A 12,615-nucleotide genomic window follows, 5' to 3' on the forward strand; every position below is an offset into this window, starting at 1 on the left:
ATTGATGAGTATCATGAGGTATGTTGGTACTTTTCTGTGCCTTGGCTGTACAGTACCATCATATTAACCTTTTGATTAACAATAGTTAAATTATTATTACAGAGACAACATGAAATAAATTGAAACTGGAATATTTTTTAAATTAAATTAATTCAGTTACTTTACATCCTGAACAAAGTTTCCTCTCCCTCCTCTCTTCACATTCCCTCCCCCAAAATCCACTCCACCCCACCCCCCCAATCCACTCTTCCTCTGTTTCTGTTCAGAAAGGAGCAGGCCTCCTGTGAGTATCAACAATGCATGGCATATGAAGTTGCTGTAGGACTAAGCTCCTCCCCTTGTAATAAGGCTGGGCAAGGCAATCCAGTGTGAGAAATAGGTTCCTAAAAGCCAGCCGAAACATTAGGACAGCCCATGCAAGGAGTCCTACAAGTAGACCAATATATACAACTGCCACATATATGTAGAGGGCTTAGGTCAATCTCATTCAGGCTTCCTGGTTGGTGGTCCAGACTCTATGGGCTCCTTTGAACCCAGGTTAGTTGTTATTGTGTGTTCCCTTGTGATGTCCTTGATCCAGCTGGCTGTTATAATTATTCCTTCCTCTCTTCAGCTGGATTCCCCAAGCTCAGTTCAGTGCTTGGCTGTGGGTCTCTTCATCTGTTTCCATCAGTTACTGGATGAAGGCTCTCTGATGGCAAATTGGGCAGTCACCAACCAATGAGTATAGCACAATATCATTAGACATCATTACATTGACTTTTTTTTCTCCAATCATGTTTGGTTCTATCCTAGTTCTCTGTGACATCCAGCCTCTGGGTCCTGACATCCAAGAAGTATCAGTGGTAGGCTCACTCCCGTGATATGGGTCTAACGTTGGACTGGTCATTGGTTGGCCATTCTCTCAATCTCTACACCATCCTTACTGCCACCATCACAGCCTATAGGCATGACAGTCTGTAGGTCAAAGGTTGTGTGGCTGGGACAGTGTCCCAGTCCCTCCACTGGAAGTCCCACCTGGTCATTGGAGATGGCCAGTTCAGGCTATGCATCCACTGTTACTTGGAGTCTTAGCTGGAGTCATCTTTTTAGATGCCTGGGAGTTTCCCTTGCCTCGGGTTTCTATCTGATCTGAAAATACCTCCCCTTTCCAGTCCTCTCTTTCAGTACTCTCCCCAAGTCCATCTCCAAACCTATACCTCATATTTCCATCTTCACTTGCCCCCCCCACCACAGAATGGGAAAAGATCTTCACAAACCCAACTTCTGACAGAGAATTGATCTCCAATATATATAAAGAACTCAATAAACTAGATATCAAAAACCAAATAATCCAATTAAAAATGGGGTACTCATCTAAACAGAGAATTCTCAACAGAAGAATTTCAAATGGCCAAGATACGCTTGAAGAAATGTTCAAAATCCTTAGTCATCAGGGAAATGCAAATCAAAATGACTCTGAGAGTCCATCTTACACCTGTCAGAATGGCCAAGTTCAAAAACACTAATGACAGCTTATGCTGTAGAGGATGTGGAGCATGGGAAACACTCCTCCACTGCTGGTGGTAGTGCAAACTTGTACAGCCACTATGGACACCAATATGGTGGTTTCTTAAAAAAATGGGAAGTGACCTACCTCAAGACCCAGTTATACCACTTTTGGGAATATACCCACAGGACATTCAGATACCACAAGGACACTTGTTCAACTATGTTCATAGAAACTTTATTCATAATAGCCAAAACCAAGAAACAATCTAGAAACAATTATAGATGTCCCTCAACTGAAGAATGGATAAATAAAATGTGATGAATTTACATAATGGAGTATTACTCAGCTATTAAAAACAATGACATCAAGAAATTTGTAGGCAAATTGATGGAACAAGAAAAAATCATTCTGCATGTGGTAACCCAGACACAGAAAGACAAATATGGTATGTACTCACTTATAAGTGGATATTAGGGTTAAGATGAAGGACAACCATGCTATAATTGACAGTCTCAGAGAGGCTGGGTAACAAGGAAGGATCAAGAGGGGAACTAACAGATTTCCTGGGGAAGGGAAAATAGAGGAACCTGGAAGATTTTTATTACCATATGTTGTAATTTGTTTTCTATTACTGTGATAAAACACAATGACCAAAATCAACTTGAGGAGGAAAGAATATATTTGGGGTACAAATCTTGGGTCATAGTCCATTGAGGGAAGCAAAGAAAGGAACTCAAGGGTGAAAAGTGAAACAGAGGCAATGGAGGAATTCTGCCTACTGGCTTGCTTCCTCATCATTTATTTCTCAGCCTACTTGCATACATAACTCAGGGCCACCTGCCCAAGGTTGATATCACTAACACTGGGCTGGGCACTCCCATATCAATCATTAATCAAGATAATGCCCCAAAGGCTTGCTCACAGGCCAATCTTGTGTATTTGTGGGTATTCTGATCTAAGATTACTTCTTCGCAAATAATTCTAGTTTGTGTCAAATTTACAATAAACAAACCAGGACATTACATAGTATTATTGCATTAAAATTACATTGTTACATTTTCATGTATGTATACAAAGTATTTTGATCATATTCACCTATTGCCTGACTCTCTCTGTTCCCCTTCCTTCCTCTTCCTAAGAAGTATCACTTCTATTTAACCTGAAAGATATTTTTGCTCATATTTTGCTGACTACCAGTAGAATTTACATGCAGGATGTTTTAGCACAGCAACTTTTATAAAGGAAATTATTTAATTGGGGCTGGCTTATAGTTCAGAGGTTTAGGCAATTATCATTATGGCAGGAAGCATGGTAAGCATAGTAGCATGCAGGCAGATATGGTGCTGGAGAGGTAGCTGAGAGTTTTACATCTGGATCCACAGTCAGCATGAAGAGACAATGAGCTGAAACAATGCCACAGATACTTTTCATTAATTATGAAAGCTTGGCCTTAGCTTAGGCTTATTCAGAACTAGCTCTTAAAACTTAAACTAGCTTTTTTATGTTAATCTACAATCTTCCACATGGCTCATTATTTCTCTTTAATACTGTACTCTCGCTTCCTCCACATCTGGCTGGTGAATCTCCTGCATCTCAGATTCTTTCCCAGAGTGCCTAGCTCTCTCCAGAAGTCACACCTATACTCTTCTGCCTCTCCTATCTATTGGATGTTCACCTCTTTATTAATCCAATCAGAAGGTATCACAGGCAGGAGAGACACATTGTCACACATTTTACAAAAAAAGATTATCCCAATAATGAGCCACTAGGCATGTCTTGAGCTTCTGATAACTCAAAGCCCTCCCCCAGTGAGAACACTTCCTCCCATAAGGCCATACATACTCCAACAAGGACACAGTTCTCAATAGTACCAGTCCCAATGAGCCTGTGGGGCCATTTTCATTCAAATGAGCATATTCTACTCCATGGTCCCCATAGGATTATACTATATAATAATGCAAAATGCATTTAGTCCAACTTCAAAAGTCCCCATAGTCTAAAATAGTCTCAACATTGTTTAAAAGTCCAAAGTTCAAAGTCTCTTCTCAGATTCATGTAATATCTTAACTGTAACCTCCTGTAATATCCAAATAAAAAAATAGATCACATATTTCTAACATTCAATGGCACAAGATATACATTACCATTCCAAAATGGAGGTAAGGTAGCATAATGAGGAAATCCTGGACCAAAGCAAGACTAAAAACTAGATGGGCGAGCTCCAAACTCTGCATTGATGGTTGCTTTTACTCTGGCTCTTTTGCTCTTTGGGGGCCTGCCACCCAGCACCCAAACAAATCACATGAAGTTTTATTCGTTCCTATGAATGCCTAGATTTAGCTTGACTTGTTGATAGCCAGCTTTTGTTTAAATTTAAATTATCCCATCTAACTTTTCCCTCCGGGCTTTTTCCTTTTCTTACTTCTGTATATCTTACTTTCACTCTTACTTTATGGCTGGCCCCTAGAATCCTCCCTCCTCTTTTTCCTTGTTCCTTTTTTTTTGCTGGTTCTTGGATTCCTCTTCCCAGTTTTCTCTTAATATTTATTTTCTGACTGCCAGCCCCACTTACTTCTCTCTCCTGCCTAGTTATCGACCCTTCAACTCTTTAGTAGTCCAATCAGGTTTTTTAGGCAGGCAAAGTAATACAACTTCTCAGAGTTAAACAAAAGCAATATAAAAGAATGCAACACATCTTTGCATCATTAAAACAAATGTTCCACAGCATAAGCAAAGGTAACACATCTTAAAATAATATTCCACATTTTCCCCTTTTTGTCTAAATAAAAATGCTTTTAATTTAAGATAATAAAACTGCATACAACAAAAAGTCATCATGTAAGAATTACATTTACAGTATTCAGTCCATTTGTATTTAGCAAATTCAGAGAAAATACTCCATTATATATCTCATCTTAGTGATTCCAAAGTTTTATATCTAATTTACTATAATTCCAATTATTTAATTTTAAACTCCATCAAAGACTCCAAAAGGATGTAGTATTACCCAACAACAGAAACATCTTGCTGCCTGGACAGTCATCCAAAGTGCCTCTGCAATATTGGGGCATCCATTTTCAGCCTACAGGCCTAGAGTATCTGGCAGACTTTTCAGTGAAGAACTAAATTTGAAGGACTATCCCACCTTGCATAGACAAAGTTCATCAGTTGCTTTCCTCTGTGTCCTAAAGAATGTCTGGCAGACTCTTCCATGAAGCAGGAACCCTGAAGGATCATCACACCTTGTTTTGGCAAAATTTGGCAGTCACTTTCCTATGGGCCCTGCATTTCTATTGTGGACAGCACACTGTAAAGAGTCAGGCAAAAGAGTTTCTTGCCCAAATGTATAGATGAAAGCAAACTCCATGTGGAGTGTCTTCATGGCCCATCAACCTTATATGAAGTATAAGGATGGTGCTGCCAGGAACAGAGATGTGTCCCACTGTTATGAAAATATCTTATTAAACATCTTAAATGCCATATTCTGTAGGTCTTTGAAGTATTTGAAAATCATCTATTTGTCTAAAATATACTTATTTAACCTTGAAAACATACCGAATGTGACTACAAGTTTGATTATTATAGAAAGATTTCTTGTGTCGAACCGGCTCCTTCATCCTTGCAGTCCCACAGCCACTCAGACCCAAATGAACGCATAAAGGCTTATATTAATTACAAACTGTATGGCCTATTGGCTCAAGCTTTTCACTAGATCTTACATTTTAAATTAACCCATTTTTATGTCTATACTTTGCCACGTGGCTCATGGTTTAAATGTATCTTTACATTTTGTTTTTCATGGCAGTGTCTGGCAGTGTCTCCTCTCTTTTTCTTTTTAGAGTAGATTCAGTAATCTACCTTTTATTTTATCATTTTTATAATTAACATTAAGCCTCTGTAGGTTTACTTGGAACCGCAGGGCCACAGGAGATAGGTGGGACCAGAAAAACTTTTAGATACAAAAGATTAATGACTAACCTCATTTCTTAATTAATTATACATTGCATTTTTGAATGAGCTATATAAGCACAATGCCCCCAAACAAGAGTAGAAACATAATGAAGTATAACAAAATTAACTTTTAATTTGTATCATTATACCAAACTTTGTGCCAATGCAAAGTATGAGATTAATAGTTGTGTTTTTATCCTATGATCTTAAATTCCCCTAAATTATAATAAACAACCGTATAACCAAATAACCAAAGCCCACCCACACCATCTCTTGGGAATGTGGGTGTTGTATTCTCCAGATAGCTTCCTGTTATCTGTGAGTGAAGGCATCTTTAGGGTCCCTGAGAAAATTTGAGATAATGACCAAGTATGGGGAAGGCCAACAGTAACCTTTGTTGATAGATATCACTTGACCAGGATAATTCTTTATTATTATTAAGAAATTTTTTATTCATTTTACATACCAATCACAGATCCCCCTCTTCCCTCTTCCTACCCCTTCAACCTTCCCTCCCCAACTCACCCCCTTCCCTCCTACAAGAAGGTAAGGCCTCTCATGGGGAGTCAGCAGAGCCTGGTACATTCAGTTGAGGCAGGTTCAAGCCCCTCTCCTTGCCTCAAGGCTGTTTGAGGTGTCCCACCATAGGTAGTGAGCTCCAAAAAGCCAGCTTGTGCATCAGGGATGGATCCTGATCCTACTGTCAGGAGGCCCATTAAGCAGATCAAGCTACACAACTGTTTTGCTTATGCAGAGGGCCTAGTCCAGTCCCATGCAGGCTCCACAGCTGTTGGTCTAAATTTCATGAGTTCCCACTAGTTCAGTTTGGTTGTCACTGTATATTTCCCTATTATGATCTTGATGCCCCTTGCTCATAAAATTCCTCTTTTCTCTCTTCAACTGGACTCTAGGAACTCAGCCTGGTTTTTGGCTGTGGATCTCTGCATCTGCTTCCATCTGTTATTTGAGAAAGGTTAATCATTTAATGTGATAAGTCTAATGAACATTATAGTAAATATTTAGGGGAAAAGTGATTGCTAGAGTGGAAAAAATGATAAAGTATTTAGCATATTGATTTTAGAACCTGGCAATATGTTTTTATGTGTGTTTTCACACATATCTGCTCCCAGGATTCTTAATACAGCCTATAGTACATTGGTCAAACTAAAACACTTATAACTTTTGTCATGTTACACACTGAGCCATCCTAAAGAGCTCTGTTTTAGTTAGAGTTTCCATTGCTGTGAAGGGATACCATGACCACAGTAACTCTTATAAGTGAAAATATTTAACTGAGATGGTAGCTTGCAATTTCAGAGAGCACGGCAGCATGCAGGCAAACATGGTTCTGGCTACATCTTGATCAGAAGGCAATAGGAAGTGTACTCAGATACTGGGTGGTATCTTGGGCATAGGAAAACTCAAAACCCGCCCCTACAGTGACACACTTCCTCCAGCAAGGCCATACCTTCTCCAACAAAGCCACACCTCCTAATAGTGCGACCCCCAATGAGCTTACGGGGGCCAATTACATTCAAACTACCACAGGCACCAATATATTTGTTTTGAAATTTAGGTGGAGCATAGCATGGTGACTCACCCCTGTAATTTGGGCAGTTGGAAAGGAGAGACAGACAAATTAGGATTTCAAGTCCTTAGTTGAAAAGGAAGTTTTAGGCTAGCCTGCACTATATGAGAGGTTATCTCAATATTATATAAATAACAATGAAAATGTAAAATTTAGTTGGAAATGTAGATCGTGTGAGGATCTGAATTTGAGCCTTATTGCTACTACTACTATTGCTACTACTACTGTTACTACACACACACCACATACACACACACTTTAAGAGGCACTGTAAATTCTAAATGAATTTGCAAGTAATTGTCTTTTGAATGTATTTTCATTTTAATTAGCTTCTTGCATGTTCAGATTAACACTACAGTATATTACTGTCATACATGTACCACACTTTAGAATAAAATATAGAAAAAGGCATAGCAAGGTGAAAGCAGGAGACACTTAATGAAATAATGGCAGGATGGGAAACTGTGGGAGAATTATGTGATATAGTTAAATAAAAATATTAAAAATAAACTTTCCCCAAATTATCTTAATCGCAGTTCTCCAGTAAGGTAAACAGTAGGTAAGAAAAAGTTATTTCCACTAATTGTCCCAAAGCAAAGTTTGCGCCAGGTGCTTGACATCTAGACAAACAATTCCCCATAGCCATTTCAGATATGACAAGAATCTTTTTCAATGTCTTCCTTCCTAATACCATTTCAGATCCTTGTCTTTATATGTCCACCGTAGCAATATTTTACATAGGTGCCTGATTTATGCATACAAGCAATTTGTATTAAACACCTGCTTGACACTATTCTAAGTTTAAAAATAATACAGCCATGAAAAAAATTCCTTCAAGTGTGTATATGTCACTGAGAAGAAACAGAATTAAGAACAAAAACTGTATAGTATGTTAAGAAGTAGAAGATCCATTTCTCAAAAAAAAAATTTACATGTATGAGTGTTTTGCTGAGTGTATGTATGTGTACCATGTGCATGCTTAATGCCCATAGATGCCAGAAGAAGATGTACCCTGGAACTTAATTTACAGATGATTGTTAGATGTCATGTGGATTCCTGGAATGAAACTGGGATCTCCACAGAGCAGAGTGATCCTAACCTCTGAGCCTCTTCTTCAGCCCCCCAAAAGTGAAAAATTATATGTGAAAAATATAAAGAAAAAACCCCAAAAACTTGTAAATGCTATAAAATGAGCAGTATCCTGGAAGCAAATATATGTGCAAGCACTCATTCACTCACTCATTGTACTTATTTTCATAATTTCAGATTTAATATCTCTAGACAGACCCCGGAGTCTATGTAAATCCCTGCCCATTGTTGCACTTATTGCAACATCTCCAATGTATAAACATGTTACTACTTCCTATCTTTAAATACAAGCAGAAGTAAAGTGAATTCCCATAACTCAAACTTCTCCCCTAAACCTTACTCTACTCTTTCTCCCCAAAACCTTACACTACTCTTTCTGTCTAACCTAAAGTTCAACAAATAGCAATCTGTATTTTATCTCATAGAGTGCATGCATTTTTGAACATCACACTGACCTTATACCTATGCCTGGGATCATTCTAAACATAAGGAAGGTATTATTAAAGTCCTTTTTCTTTAGATTATTTCTAAGGGTAAATGAAGGCAGAGATATTTTCCTTGGGAGAAGATAAGGATGTTTCATTGGCACTGTACAAATACAAACCATAAACCATGAGAATTAAATAATATTCTGTTTCATGTGATCTGCAGAGATATATACTATTCCATGAATATCATAAAAGATCCTCTATATAGAATAGTGTCATAAATATCTTCACATTCAAAATACTATATCTTAATTACCTTCAGAGCAGGCAGCAGAAGACAAACTTAGGAGAGACAAGATGGTTAGGTTTCTTGCTCTAATCTGTGCCTTTTGACCTGGGTGGTCCCAAATCCTAAATATTCTTAGTTTTGCCTACTTTTTCATAACTACAATTCTTTCTTTCTGAAACCAAATATCAAATTTTAAATACACATGTAGTCTCATACACACATTGAGGCTATGTGGATAGGAATTTCAACAGATTCTAAGCATATGTTACTTGGTTGTCCAGAGCAAATGGAATAGATGATCCAGAAATAAGTCCATAGAACTACAGCCAACTGATTCTCAGGAAAAGTACAAGAAACATAAAACATAGAAAGCACAATCCCTTTAAAAATTATCCTGGAAAGAACTATAGTTTTTTTCTGCAAATAGTGAAATTAGATCCCTATGTTTTACCCTGTAAAGAAAAGAAAAAAAAACACTCAGAATCAATCAAGGACCCTAATGTAAGAACAGAAACTTGGATCCTACTACAAGAAAACTCCCCAAAATATTAGCACAGACAGGTAATTCAAGAATAAGTCTCTGATAGCTTAGGAAATAAAATAATTATTAATATGGATGAAATTGAAAACTTTCTGCATAGTAGAAGTAGAAGAAACATTTAACAGAGAGACCTAGCAGAAAGTCTGTTTACATGACTGAAGATTAATATTCATTATATATAAAGAACTTAAAAATTTCAACAGCAAAATCAATTTACCCATTTTCAATTCAGACAGCAGGCTTACCTGACAGGCAGGCATATATGCTGTGGTATTTTTGGCAAGTGTGGCCAATATTGATGTTGCTTGAATTCTTCTAGGCTCACTTGTGCTACTTGTATACAATCCATTCCACTTTTGTTACCAGCCATCACGATGAACCACACATAGTCAATAACTTGAAGAACATTGCTGCTATCTTAACAAAGATGTGAGATAATAATGAAGATAAAGGAAAAACAGAAGATGGAGAAGATGACAGGAGTGCAGAAGAGGTTGTCATCTCTCAAAAAAGGAAGGTATGGCTCCACAACCCCAGCAGAGAAGTTAATAGTTTCCTAAAAAAATAAAGATTGCACTTTCCACACCAGCTAAGAAAACAGCTGTCACCCCAGGCCAAAAGTCAGAAGCCACACAGAGACAAGAAGATAGTTATGGGGCTGGAGATATGACTGAGATAATAAGAGTACTGACTGCTCCTCTAGAGGGTCTGGGTTTCCTTCTTAGAACTTATATGGTGGATTACAACCTCTGTAACTCCAATCTGAGGGAATTCAATGTCATCTTCCAGCCTCTGAGAGCATTGAGTGCATGTGGTGCACAGACATACATGCAGACAAAACACTCACATACATAAAACAAAAATAACTTTTAAAAAAGGTAACAGATCAGCCAAAGTAGTCACAACATCTGACAAGAAGGCAACCACACATGGAAAATATTGGAGGCAAATACTGGTAAAATGGAGCTGTCACTCCAGGAAATGTGGCGACACACAACAAGAACGCCAAGAGGTAAAGCATTATGATGATTATGATGATGATGTGGAAGAGGAGCAGGAGGAGGAAGATGGGAGAGACAGGAAGAGATGAAGGTGAAGATGAATTTGAGTCTTCAGTGGTAAAAGCAGAAGCTGTTCCTGCCTGTAAAAATGGGGACGAAAAAGAGGATGGTGATGATGGTGATGATAATGTTGTTGATGATGGTGATGACAATGAGGAGGAGGAAGGGGGCATTAAAGAAGAGGCTATGAGATTATACTAGCCAAAGGAAGGAAACTCCTATCAAAAATGACTCCTGTGAAAGCCATGGACAAGGAGGAAGATGATAAGATGATAATCAGGAAGGGGACATTAAGAAGGAAGGAGAAGGTGATGAATAAGAGGAATAAGGATTGTTAATGAAGCACCTGGAAAATAAATGAAGGAAATGGCAAAGTAGCTACTAAAGTCAGGAAACAAAAAGAAGAGGCTCAGAACCAACTATACTTTTGATCTCTCTTCACTGGAAAGACAAATCCTAACAAACCTGTCCCTGAAATAGCTGCTATGAATGATTTTTTTTCCCTAAAGCACTTTAAATGTATCTGTCAGAACTGGTACAAATAGGAATCTTGGTTATGTGGATTTTGAGTTATTGAAAAACCTAGAAAAATGCCCAGACTACCTAGTTTAAATATATTTAGTGATGTGGTTAAACTAATGAAACTGAAAGGCAGACAGTAAGAAAAATATGAGCTGTGAGAACAGTTTTGGTCAAAATCTCTGTTTCAAGGTCACTCAAGAAGAGTTGAAAGAACTGTGTAATGATGTCATGGAGATTAATTTAGTCAGCCAGGATGGGAAGAGTGAACGAAATGCTTATATTGAATTTCCAAGAGAAGCTGATGAAGAGAAAGCCTTTGAAGAAAAGCAAGGGACAGAAATCAACGGGTGATCCATTTCCTTCCACTACACTGGATAGAAAGGTCAAAGGCAAGAGAGAGGTGAATAAAAAACTTTGGTTTTAAGTAACCTCTTCTATAGTGCAGCAGAAAAAACACTTCGGGAAGTATTTGAGAAAGCAACGTTTTTCAAAGTGCCCCAGAACCCAAATGGCAAATCTAAAGGGTCTGCATTCATAAAATGTGCTTCATTTGAAGATGTGAAAGAAGCTTTAAACTCCTGCAATAAAAGGGAAATTGAGGGCAGAGCAATCAGGTTGGAGTACCCAAACCACAGACATTCACCTATTACAAGGGTCAGTCGTCCGATAGACTGTGAAATGCATATCCGAAGACACCACTAAAGGTGCTTTAAAAGGATTAGGCATTGGAGGCCTCTGCTCAGGCCAGACTCATCACAGACCTGAGAAATGGATCTCCTAAGCGGTTTGGCTATTTGCCATGGAAGATGGTGAAACTGATGGAAAGAAAGTTACCTCGGACTAAGAAAAGCCTAAGGTTGAATGTGGCTCCAGTCACTCACGGTGAAAGCAGAGTAGAAGGAGACAGATTTGTCTTCAGAGGTAAGGCTTGGGGGACCAAGAACATTTCAAAGGAATTAAAAAGGTAGAGGAGGAGCCTTCAAGCCACAAGGAAAAGAGGGAAAATTTGAAAAGTTTCTTCTGACTGTATCTTTCTTCTATTTTAAACAAAATACTTTGGAGATTTTTCTTCTGTTACTTGCTTGATGACAAGGCTATCTAAGGACATTTCAATACATAGTACTGTGGTCTAAATAACAGTTCGAGATACCTTGTTCATTTTTACTGTTAGTGATGTTATAATTTTAGAGAGATCAATAAAAGAACTTACACCTATCTCTAGGGTTTTTTGATTTTTTTTTTTTGCGAGAGAGTGTTCAAGACATGGTTTCTTTGTATAACCTTGGCTTTCCTATAACTATCTCTGTAGACCAGGCTGTCCTTGAACTCACAGAGATCCACCTGTCTCTGCCTCCCGAGTGCTGGGATTAAAAGCATGTGCTATCACTGCCCCAGCTTATCTCTAAATTTTTATTCTATGTTGTTTCAACATATATACAGATTCATTTTTCTCCTACAGATAGTTTCCTCTTTTATACTGATGATTATAAGTGAAAATTTTATTATAATTTTGGGTTTGGTGACTTTAGGACAAATCACAAGTCCTAAACAGTAATGTTAGTCTAAAACCAAAATATAATAATTAATCTGATTGCTAAATGTCCAAGTGATCTTAATAAATACTGTCTAACTAATTATATATATATGTATATAA

General features: G+C 37.9%; 1 pseudogene; it reads left to right on the top strand.

The window, feature by feature from the left end:
• The first annotated feature begins 9,818 nt into the window (after positions 1-9,818).
• Positions 9,819-11,847, top strand: LOC131900079 (nucleolin-like; annotated as a pseudogene).
• The last annotated feature ends 768 nt before the right edge of the window (positions 11,848-12,615 follow it).

This window comes from Peromyscus eremicus, chromosome X (genome assembly GCF_949786415.1).
Source record: "Peromyscus eremicus chromosome X, PerEre_H2_v1, whole genome shotgun sequence".
Taxonomy (NCBI): domain Eukaryota; kingdom Metazoa; phylum Chordata; class Mammalia; order Rodentia; family Cricetidae; genus Peromyscus; species Peromyscus eremicus.